General features: G+C 35.3%; 1 pseudogene across 1 annotated transcript; it reads right to left on the bottom strand.

Annotated features, from left to right (window-relative positions):
• Positions 1 to 5,213: 5,213 nt before the first annotated feature.
• On the bottom strand, positions 5,214 to 6,601 carry LOC143540177 (protein GOS9-like; annotated as a pseudogene). Its single transcript, XR_013136556.1, has 4 exons — positions 6,501 to 6,601; positions 6,176 to 6,421; positions 5,652 to 6,107; positions 5,214 to 5,557 (listed from the first exon to the last, which is right to left on the bottom strand). The product of XR_013136556.1 is annotated as a protein GOS9-like (transcript).
• Between the last annotated feature and the right edge of the window lie 4,888 nt (positions 6,602 to 11,489).

Below are 11,489 nucleotides of genomic sequence, written 5' to 3'. Positions count from 1 at the left end.
GTCAGTAATCCGAATTGGCCATTCAAAAATAAGGGTCAAAATGGGTTGGGTTAATTCATAAACCCTTTCTTTCAAATTATCAACTTTATGCTTCTTTCGACCCATCACTTTGTTTAGCTATTTTCTGATTAACCCGTTTGAGATAAAACCAAGATCCACACGTACCATTTATAAGCATGCGTCGAAAACCATTAACTTAATGATGTTGCCATTGTTGTTCCTGTTTATAGAATAACATAAATGGTAATCTAAGTTTTAGTGATTGTTTAAACCAAGGTGACAAGTTCATGATGTTTTGTACATCTGATTTTCTTATTTTCGTAAAAGGAAAAGGTAAAAAAAAAGTGTATTTGTTCAAACCAAGCCCAATATGCTTTAAGCAAAAATATCTTTCATGTGACCCCACTATCAATCTACGCGTGTCCATAGGCGACTTCAAATTTTCTTGTTCAATTCATATCCACAGTTCGCGTGTCCATAGGCGACTTCAAATTTTCTAATTCAATTCATATCCACAGTTCGGTGATTGATTGTCATTATGACATTGACATGCTTGTTTGTTTTCTATATATATTTTTGGGAAAATATATGAACTTAATGTGATAAGTAATAAATAATTAATTGTTCATTATTATATATACTTAATGTAGTTATTAAATTATAATTAGCATTAGCTAAAAGATCAAAAACATTTTATATCTTCTAAGGATGGAAAAATAATTTTACAAAATGTAAAGCTTAATCAACTTGTACTGAATGATAATCATTTATGAATACGTGTTTTGGGTTATAGTTGTCATTTTCAACAAATTTTCATAATAGGTATTATAAATTAGCTGTGACGAATAGTTTATGATTACCCACGCATAGTTTGTATAACCAATTAAAACTTGTCGCGTGTCTATTAACTAACAGTAACGAATAGTTCCACTAATCAACTACTCGTAAAGATTAAATAAGTTTAAAGTCTTATAATCAACGCCCACGAGTAAATAAGATATTATTTAGTCGCGACGAGCAGATTCTAAAGCCTTAAGAGTCACGAGTAGTTTATCAAACTAACCACGACGATGAGTTTGATTATCAAATGCATCTAACCTGTTTGTTTTACAAAACACTAACCGGAATGGTTAGTTGGATTTGTCAACTAGTCGTTACGAGTAAATATTGGTCAACGACTACTTGACATTCATCATACAAGTATTTTATTGGTAATTAACTTGTCTCGATAAGTTTACCTGGTAAACATTACGAATACGAGTAGTTTATATGTAGTTAACTCGTCGTGACTAGTTTACCTTGTTTACATTTCCGATACGAGTATTTTATTAGTAATTAACTCGTTCAGATAAGTTTACCTGATTTACATTACCCATACGAGTTATTTATTGGTAGTTAACTACTCGTCATGTCTAGTTTACCTTGTTTACATTCCTATACGAGTAGTTAATTAGAAACTAACTCGCCTTGGCTAGTTTAACATAACAATCTACTCGTCTCCTTACTTTATAGTCTAAACTAGTCGTTACAATGTTGCTTTGAAGTTGTTGGGTTTATATAAATGTCATGTTCTTTTTGTTTTGAACTCGCACATCAATGGAGGAGGAAATTGATTATATTGTAGTTTGTTACGGCGGAAAGTGGGAAGAAACAAAAGGAGCTATTGAGTGTCCCGTTTGACTGTGGACGACAAGGTGTATCTCTATATTTGAGTTTCGGTTATTGTGAGTTTAGAGATTTGGTTACTAGTCGTTTTAAAATAGGTCATGTTAAACGATTATCTTATAAGTTATGTAATTACTCATATCCGGTGGATATACATGACGACTATGACATGAAGATTTTTCTAAAACGTGCTAAAGGAAGACCAAATGAAGTCGTTTATGTCTACGTTGTTGAGGATGACAATGGAGACTTTGCAAAACAAAGTTTGATGTCGAATGAGTTACTTACAAATGAAATGAAAAGGGGAAATCGGTGGGGTTTGTTCCGGACTTGAATATACCTTTGTTAACAAATGAATATGAATATTTTGGTCGAGACAATATCAACGAAGAAGATAGTGAGCCTTCGGTCTCTAACGAATCCCTTTTAGATACGGAGATATTCATGGAAGATGAAGAACCAGCCATTCCAGTAGTTACTAAAGATGGTTGTTCAAAAGGCTTGAAAGAAAGTTTGTGTTCGTCTTCACATCCTATTATAGACAAAGTGTTTAAAAACAAAGAAGTGTTACAAATCGAACTAGGTATGATGGCTTTAAGTAAAGGGTTTGAGTTTAAAACCCACGAATCTAATAAACGACGATTGGTGGTAGGTTGCAAGTCAAATGGTTGTGAATGGCTTTTACGGTCATCTAATATCAAGGGTACTAAGGGTTTTTATGTAACATTTTTCAACAACATTCATAGTTGTTCTAAAACACAAACTTTTCCGTATAATCGCAATGCTAACAAGAAAGTAGTGGCTAGATGTATAAAGGATCTATAGAGGACAACTCTCGTAATATTAAAGGAAAGGATATTGTTAAAATAGTCGGGCAAAGGTTTATGGTGGATTTATCCTACGAACAAGCTTGGCATTGAAAAGTTCATGCCGAAAGTCTCTTTCTTGGTTTCCCGGACGAATCATTTGCCAAACTTCCCGTTTACTGTCACAATTTAGAGCTTGCCAATCCTGGAACTCGGACTCATATTTTGAGAGACGAATTGAATCGGTTTGAAATGTTATTTGTTGCCATTGGTGCGGCGGTAAGCATTATCTATAGTTTACTTTATATATATATATATATATATGTATGTATGTATTGATATGCACCTAGTATGGAATTTATTATTGTGATTATTGTTATTTTTCATATTAGGAGTTTTGTTAGGTTCATGCGACCAATGATTATTGTCGACGGCGCCCATCTAAAGGGGACAATGTTTCTGGCAGTCGGTATGGATGGTTTCGGTTTACTCGAAGTGTGACGTTATGTTAAACTAGGAAAGGCGAGTTAGTTACTTATTAACTACTCATATAGGAATGTAAACAAGGTAAACTAGACATGACGAGTAGTTAACTACCAATAAATTACTCGTATAGGTAATGTAAATCAGGTAAACTTATCAGAACGAGTTAATTACTAATAAAACACTCGTATCGGGAATGTAAACTAGTCACGACGATTTAACTACATATAAACTACTTGTATGCGTAATGTTTACTAGGTAAACTTATCGAGACAAGTTAATTACCAATAAAATACTCGTATGATGAATGTAAAGTAGTCGTTGACCAATATCTATTCGTAACGACTAGTTGACCAATCGAACTAACCATTCCGGTTAGTGTTTTGTAAAACAAACCAGTTAGATGCATTTGATAATCAAACTCATCGTCGTGGTTAGTTTGATAAACTACTCGCGACTCTTAAGGCTTTAGAATCTGCTCGTTGCGACTAAAGGATGTCTTATTTACTCGTGGGCATTGATTACGAGGCTTTAAACTTATTTAATCTTTACGAGTAGATGATTAGTGGAACTGTTCGTTACGGTTAGTTTATAGACACGAGGCAAGTTTTAATTGGTTATACAAACTACGCGTGGTTAATCATAAATATTCGTCACGACTAGTTTATAATACATATTTTAGAATTTGTTAGAAATGACACCTAAAACCTGAAAACCGTATTCATAAACGCTTATTTTAGAATTTTTTTCTATATTTTTTCACTTAAAAGTTTAAACTAAAACCCTTTCTAAGTTCAAATTTTATGTACCAAAAGCAATGATTTGATGTAATATTAGTTTTTAAGTAGTATTGACATTACTAGACAAGAAAAAGAATTAGAAAGGATAAATAGAAAAATAACCTTTTTTATTTTAAATTAATTTTTAAGAAGATTAAATTCCAATTTTTATTCTTTAAACTATTCTAAACTATGGACTAGATAGTAGATTCTCTAGGGTGTGTCTGTGTGAGGGGGTATTGCTCCATAGTGCTTTGAGTTCCACCAATAATACACTAGCGTGTATACCATCAATCACTCTTTAGTCGGTGGCTGTACTATATATGTGTTTATATGTGTGTATATATATATATTATATAATTCTTTATTTTTATGTCATTTTAAAAATAATTGTTGTATCATGTTTTTATTTTATGTGATTCTTATTTTTATGTCATATTTTATAAAGATAATTATGTCATGTGCTATATATCTTAAGAGCATTTTTCAAACCCCAAAATATGCTCATAAGAAAATATGCATATCCTCTATCGTCTAGTGCTTCCTCAATGAGAAATATTGAGTGCATAATTAGAGTTACACAACATGAGAGAGTGTTCAGCATTAACGCAGCCAATATTATCTATATAATGTAAAGATGAATGCTGGTGTTGTAAGGCCATGATTGGGCCAAGTGGCAACACATTCATATAAGTATATAACCATTTTTTTGGTTTCAAGTTTTAGTATCATAAAAAATTAACGGTAATTGACTGAACATCAACTTTATTTTATTTTTTTGTTATTTTACTTTTGTTTTAACCGATAGAAGTTACGTATTCTCGCTGCCTGGGATCGACAATGCTCGGCTTTGAACAACGCTCGGGTTTAGTGACTGCGCCACCTAATTGGTCCACCTCAATTTTTATATATTTTCGTTTTAGTTACAGTATCGTGACGAATGTAACCGAACCATAATTTTTTTTGTTTTAGTTCCGGTACCATAACGAATATGACGTAAAGGACCAAATTCCTATAGACTCACTGCCTCAACGACCGCAACCGAAAACGTTCGGGTTTTACTGACCCCCCGATTTTAACCACCCATTGCCCATTGGTCCACTTCAATGTTTATTTTTATTTTTTGTTTTAGGTTTGGTAGACTGATCGAATTCGCGTAGACTCACGGGCTCAACGTCTAAGACCGAAAACGCCTGGGTTTACCAATGTTGCTCATTCCGTAACAAACGTAACCGACAATGACCGAACTCACGTCAAATCACCTTCGTAACACTCGAGTTTTACCAACATCCAAGCATCAACAACAGGTTTTGCTGCTTTTTTTTTGTTTTTTTTTAAATTTTAAACATGTTAATTTAATGAACTTTTTTTTAGGTTTAGTTCCAATACCTTTAAAAACATAGCAAATATCCACCGAATTCGTGTTAACTCTCTGCTACCACCCTCGGGTTTTACCAACAAATTTCATGGCGCAACGCGCTGGTAATTTACTAGTTTATAATATAATAACGAAGGAGAACCACACTATAACATACACCAAAGAAATTATATATCTTAAAATCCATATGAAAATACGTTTGTAGCCTTCAAATAAACACCAATGCTATCAAGATACCCCCCACTAAGGCCAAAAAATCCAGCAAATGAACCATCCTCCCATGCTACTGTAAAAGGGTCACCTCTTACCGTACCAAATGGCCCATGGGTTTTTTTGTTAGTCCCGAATGATATGGATGATATTATTATGTAGCCGATATCATCTCCCCTTGACAATGCAACTGTTCCGCTAATGGCATTAATTTCTTCGTCTGAGTCCAACGTTACCTGGGCGTTTTGAACAATTCAATATAATTATATAACCCCAACATGGAAACCTTACGACATATTGTGGTGAATATTAGCGAGTACGTAGATTTACCTAAGAAACTTTGTCTCCATCTTGACCCCAACCACCAAATTTATCAGAAGTGTATGTTAAGTCTCCGTATTGTGTGGCGAATATTAGAGAGTATATAAGATCACCATGATCAATGGTTATATTCTTCAAACGATGATTTGTCTCAACTTGGAAAGACCATCTATTTTGCGGACCTCCAAGCTGAGGACCTTTTCCCCATGTTCCGATCCTCATGAGTTCCTCATGGGCTTTAACATAGACACCAATGCTATCAATGTAGTAGTCAGCAAGGCCGTAAAATCCAACTAATGAGCCATTGTTCCAAGGTAAGGTGAACATAAAATCAGTTGCTCCACCAAAAGGTCCGTGGGTGGACTTGTTCGTTACAAAAGTTAGCGATGAAATTATTGTATTACCATCTTTAGTACCCGTGCTTCCCTTTATTCCAACTAGTTCCTCGTCCGAGTCAAATGTGACCTGATTTATATATACACGCATTGTCAAGAATATAGATATTATGTGTGTGTGTGTGTGTGTTTACGTACCTCGGAAATTGTTTGTCCACCATTCCAACCACCAAATTTGTTAGAAGTGTTCAACACACCCCAGCTTCAGTAGTGAACATGAGAGAGTATATGGCATCGTCACCATGATCAATGGTTATCTTTTTAAGCTTTTGACCTTGCAGAAGTTCAAAAGACCAGTAGCTTTGTCTTCCCCAGGTTCCTACCCGAATAAATCCCGCTCTTTTCCTACTTGGAATCGACACGTTTTGTAGTACTCCTTCCATACTGTATCATACAGAGATTGTTCACTAAAAAATTAGTTATCGAATGTTTCTAACAAGCTAATATTTTAAATGGTTCATACCTCCCTAGCTTCTTTTAATCAAAACTAGCTTGGGTTGAATGTGGCAGAAAGCCTAAAGTTACAAATATTTATAAGCAAAAACTTGTGCATATGTTTTTTTCTTCTTTTTAACAATAAATCACTTTGAGATAACATGAGAGTGACACAAGATATCTTATCTGTCTTCTTTTAATCAATAATTGAGCTCTTACAAGTCACATTTTAATGCCTTCAATTTTGCAATTGTCACGTTTAATAAGATTTTATATTCAACTTTATTCAGTCCCATATGTAGGAACTCTTGAATGTGGATGAAGGGATAACGTCTTCAATACCGATCTTACATTTATGAGAAAATACTCATATGTATCATGTGGTCCTCTTTTTTATTTCTTTTCTTCTTTTGTTCCTTTTCTTTCTTATTATCAAATATATCGTGTAACTTGATTTAGGTCACATTGTTGATCAGTTCTTTATGTATATAATAGAAAACATGGATATTATGATAAAACTACAACTAAAACATACATGTCACAGCAGAGAAAGAGAGAGGCCACAACTGATGAGATCGATCCAGACGACATGACAGTCAGCTTTGTCGGGTTCCCCTTTAGGATGTATATTAGTGATGGGGATTAGGGTTCTTGAGAAACTGAATAATATAGAGGGAGAGAGGGTCACGAATTTATGTGAGGGTTAAGTTATGTTCTATGATGTTAATTAGTCTCTCTATATATTTATATACACCCAAGAGGAAACCCTTGATTAGCAAGAAAGGGTAATTTGGTTCATCAACAATTACATAGCTAATATAATAATAAAGTATAATTAATTAACTTTGATCTATTATAATATAAATGATCATGTAGGCCATACGTAAATATACATATCCATATATTTGTTCTTACACACATGTTCAATTGCCTAAAGATTTCATTTATAACGTTGTTGTACAAAGGTTATGTGTTAGAAACCTTGTGTGAAATGGAACAAGACATGTCGACTCACGCTCATAAGAACACCACGTTGCCCATGCTTTAGTGGTTCGTGAGGGAGTCCGCTAGCGTGAGGTGGCTTTTGGAACGTTAGAAAACAACTAAAGTTTAAAGAATTAAGTTTATTTATAAACTCACCTATTAATGCCATACAATCTGTATTTCTCAAACGTTTCATTAATTAGTGTAATTATCTTCATCATCATTTGAGAAACTTATAACGTTTGCATGAATTTTGTTGAATATATCGGGTTGCATAGATGAGTCTTGTCAAGGCATTGATACTTTTAACCCCATCTATGCATGCCCACTCTTCCCCATAATTTCTGATCACACTATTTTCGGGTTCACGTGATAGTCGTCCATCATTGGGCACATGGACGGATTTAGTGTTTTCTTTTATAAACGTCTAATGTATTAGGTTCAGACCCTATGTGCCACATCCATATTTTTTTAAGGGCCTAAAACCTAATTTTCTTAGCTACTTTTCAAACGTAAGTTTAAGTTTCCTTTCACAAAATAACAATTAGGCTTAGGGCATGTTTGAGATTGAGTTTGAAAAAAGTTTATTGACTTATGTGCTTTTTTCAAAAAGCCATTTTGAAAAACCAGGATTTGAGGCTTTTGAAAAACTGCTTTTTAACACTTTCAAAAGGCTAAAATAGGAAAGTTTTTTGTGATTGCCAAACACATTTAAACTTTTTGGCTTTTTGAAAACACCAATAAACCAATAAGCATTTTTCAAAGTCAATCTAAAACATGCTCTTAGATTGTTTAATTATCAAACCGCTTTATTAATTGGTTATTAATACAGTGATATATTCTTGAGTTTAATTGGACTGTCATAAAAATTAGACCAAAAGAGTATCATTTAATTTTTATTATTCTATACTATTTAACTTTGTAACTTTTATTTTAATTTGTACATTATGACAACTATTGAATACACAAATTTCTGGATCCGTCACTAAGTCAGCAATGTGCTACTTGGGAATACGCAATCTCGCTCCTCATCCTGGCAACCGTGGGCCCAAATGCAAGTCGAGGGTACAATATATTAGGGTTTGGTATACCTATATGAGTGTTCCAATAAAAGGGTGACATAGACTCGTCGATTTGTTTGGGATTTCACTTTTAGTGTTTTACCAAATTAGTGTTTTACCAATCTAATCATCTAAGACGACTGAGTTCAGGACTAGAACTGGTTTTTTTACTTCTCACTGAGTCATTGTCATGCGAACATTTAGGCTCTCCAATGTCAAGTATTGGGCTCAAGGCCCACCAAATTCCCAATCAACAAATATGGTAATATATATTAGAAACTGTGTTGACTATTTTATAAATACTAAGTGAAAAGATCCAATATCCTTAATGATATTAACGTACGCGAATCTCATTTTTCACGAACCGATCCATGTAATCACATCCCAACATCTCGGAATCGTCAATACATATCCAATTAATCATTGGTTAACCGAAAAAACAGTTTTGGATCGTTAATCGATCAATTTTTTACTTTTTTCACGAAGACCGTTTTTGAGCGTTTTCTGAGCGTTTTAGGTTTTTGGCTGAGCGTTTAAGTTTTTGTGAGCGTTTTCTGAGCGTTTTAGGTTTTTGCCTTTGTTTTTTGCCTTTGAGCGTCTCGCACACCTCTCGTACGTTAAGGCATTAGCGTACAGTATCTCTACCCATACTAATCTATGTGAGTATGTGACTCCTTATTCATAAGATCATTTTAATGGAAACTTTTTGAAAGTTTTTTTTCCTAAGATATACACAACATAGAAATGAACTCACTTATGTACATATACAATTTGCAGTGTATTTTTCTTTTCTTTTTTTGGTTATCAGAATATCATCATCATCATCGTACTCAGTATATCCCACCAATAGCAATGCTATGGTAGGGTCTGAGGAGGGTAAGATGTAGACAGCCTTACCTCTATCCCATAGGGATAGAGAGGCTGCTTCCGGTGAGACCCCCGGCTCGATAGTAGTTTTGCATCAAGCCTTGGACATAAGGCACATAGCACTCAATCATCGGGACACCGGCTGATTGGTGCATGTGCCCTTGTCATTCGGCTATCAACGCCACCACATGATGCCTGATTAACCTTCCGCCACTTTTAACGTTATTTTCACGAGATTAGTAAAATAACGTCAAAATTAGTGCAATTTTACTTTTGCCCACCCGAGGGTTCACACATATATACATTATATGCGCGCACCGCAAGCAGGGCGTGGTTATCAGAATATGTAGATTGTTATTCATAGGCAATGAATATATCTTAGTCATATACTCGCAACTTCGCAAGGATCAATATAGAGGTGTAAAAAAAACCGGTTTCATCCAAACCGGTTCCCAAACCGCCAGTTTTAGGGCCGGTTTCCCTTAATATATACCAAACCGGTTTTACAACCAAACCGGTTTGAGGAAAACCGGTTAAACTGAACCGAATGGACGTGACCAGGCCGGCCTATCTTGCTTCTAAACTGTTTACAAACCGAACCAGTTTGAGTCAAATCGGAAACCGAACCAGTTTGAGTCAAATCGGTTTTGACCAGCCGTTGACCAAACCTATTCGGTTTATAAACCGGTTCGGTTTTGGTTTAAAACCGGTTTTGTACACCTCTAGATCAATATACGACCAAATACAGGTAACTCATGCAAACCATCCTCAAAACCACTCTCACTGCTACCGCCAACACAACCACGAAACCACTAGTCACCACCCTCACTGCTACCGCCAACACAACCACAGAACCACTAGTCACCACTCTCAGGCCGCACCATACAACCACCAGTGACCTCCATCACCATACGTTATACATCACAAACCATCTAATGATATTCACGGCCACCACGTTGCAACTTGCTGCCAAAATGTACACAAGTTAACCCAATTTATACTTTTTTCAAAATAAGGACCCAGTTCAACCTAACCCGTTTTTGGTCAAAAGTTTTTTTTTTCAAAGTAAGGACCCGGTTCAACCCAGCCAGTTTTGATCAGAAGTATACTTTGGTTACTTTTTCCAAAATAAGGACCAAGTTCAACCCAACACGTTTTTGTCAAAAATATACTTTTTTTCAAGGTAAGGATCCAGTTCAACCCAACCCGTTTTGGTCAAAAACCCAATACAAATGTTTTGCTAGGCCTAGTGACGGGAAACCTTTTTTTTCCCTTTTTAAATGGTCAAGTGTCCTGTTTTAATCGGAGACGGGTCATATTTTGAGACAGGAAGGTCGTCAACAGACCCCGCCATTGCAGATAAGAGAGCGACAACTACATACAACTCCAAAACACAATAAATCAAGTAATGCAACTTATAACATAACTATAGCATAAATATCCAAATTCAAACATAACGAATGTGTACAAAACACAACAAATCAATTGCAGACAAAGAGTAATGACTACAAGTAAGAAATAATATAGGACACAAGTCCATAACAGCAGCAGCATGTTTACACACATAATTCATAAGCACCAACCTTAATTCACCATGGACACCACCATATGCTTCTCAAGTAAAGAATGCACACCCTCAACTCAACCACCAACTCTCGTATAAAAAAAACTTAATAAGACTACGTATCGTATGAGTTTCTATAAATAATCCTTTTAAACGCCCGACGATCCTCCACGCTCACAACTTCAGGTTTCATCCCATTTATACCTTCTGCACCCACTGCAACCCTGCTCGGAAATAACATTCACGGTGCTCATCAACCGTTTCCTGAGCAGCTCAACAGTCACTCTCCCTTTTCACAACAGTTTCCATGCTGCAACATCAAGACACAAACCATTAATCCTTCTGAATTTGAAACTAATAAACATCTTTTTAAGTTTACTGGCAGGATCGTAATTCGTAAGAACCGGACCAAACAAGGCCTTGTTCATGTTCATCCATTAAGCTTTTATCAGACAAGCGAACGGTTCACGAACAGCTAACCAAACGAAATTTCTTGTTGTGTTTGTTCGTTAAGGAAATGAACCTGTTCGTGAACGGTTCA

The sequence above is a fragment of the Bidens hawaiensis genome, unplaced genomic scaffold (assembly GCF_021521415.1).
Source record: "Bidens hawaiensis isolate Kalapana, Puna unplaced genomic scaffold, B.hawaiensis_p1.1 tig00000820_1, whole genome shotgun sequence".
Classification (NCBI taxonomy): domain Eukaryota; kingdom Viridiplantae; phylum Streptophyta; class Magnoliopsida; order Asterales; family Asteraceae; genus Bidens; species Bidens hawaiensis.
This window is presented reverse-complemented; position numbering and strand designations above follow the sequence as displayed.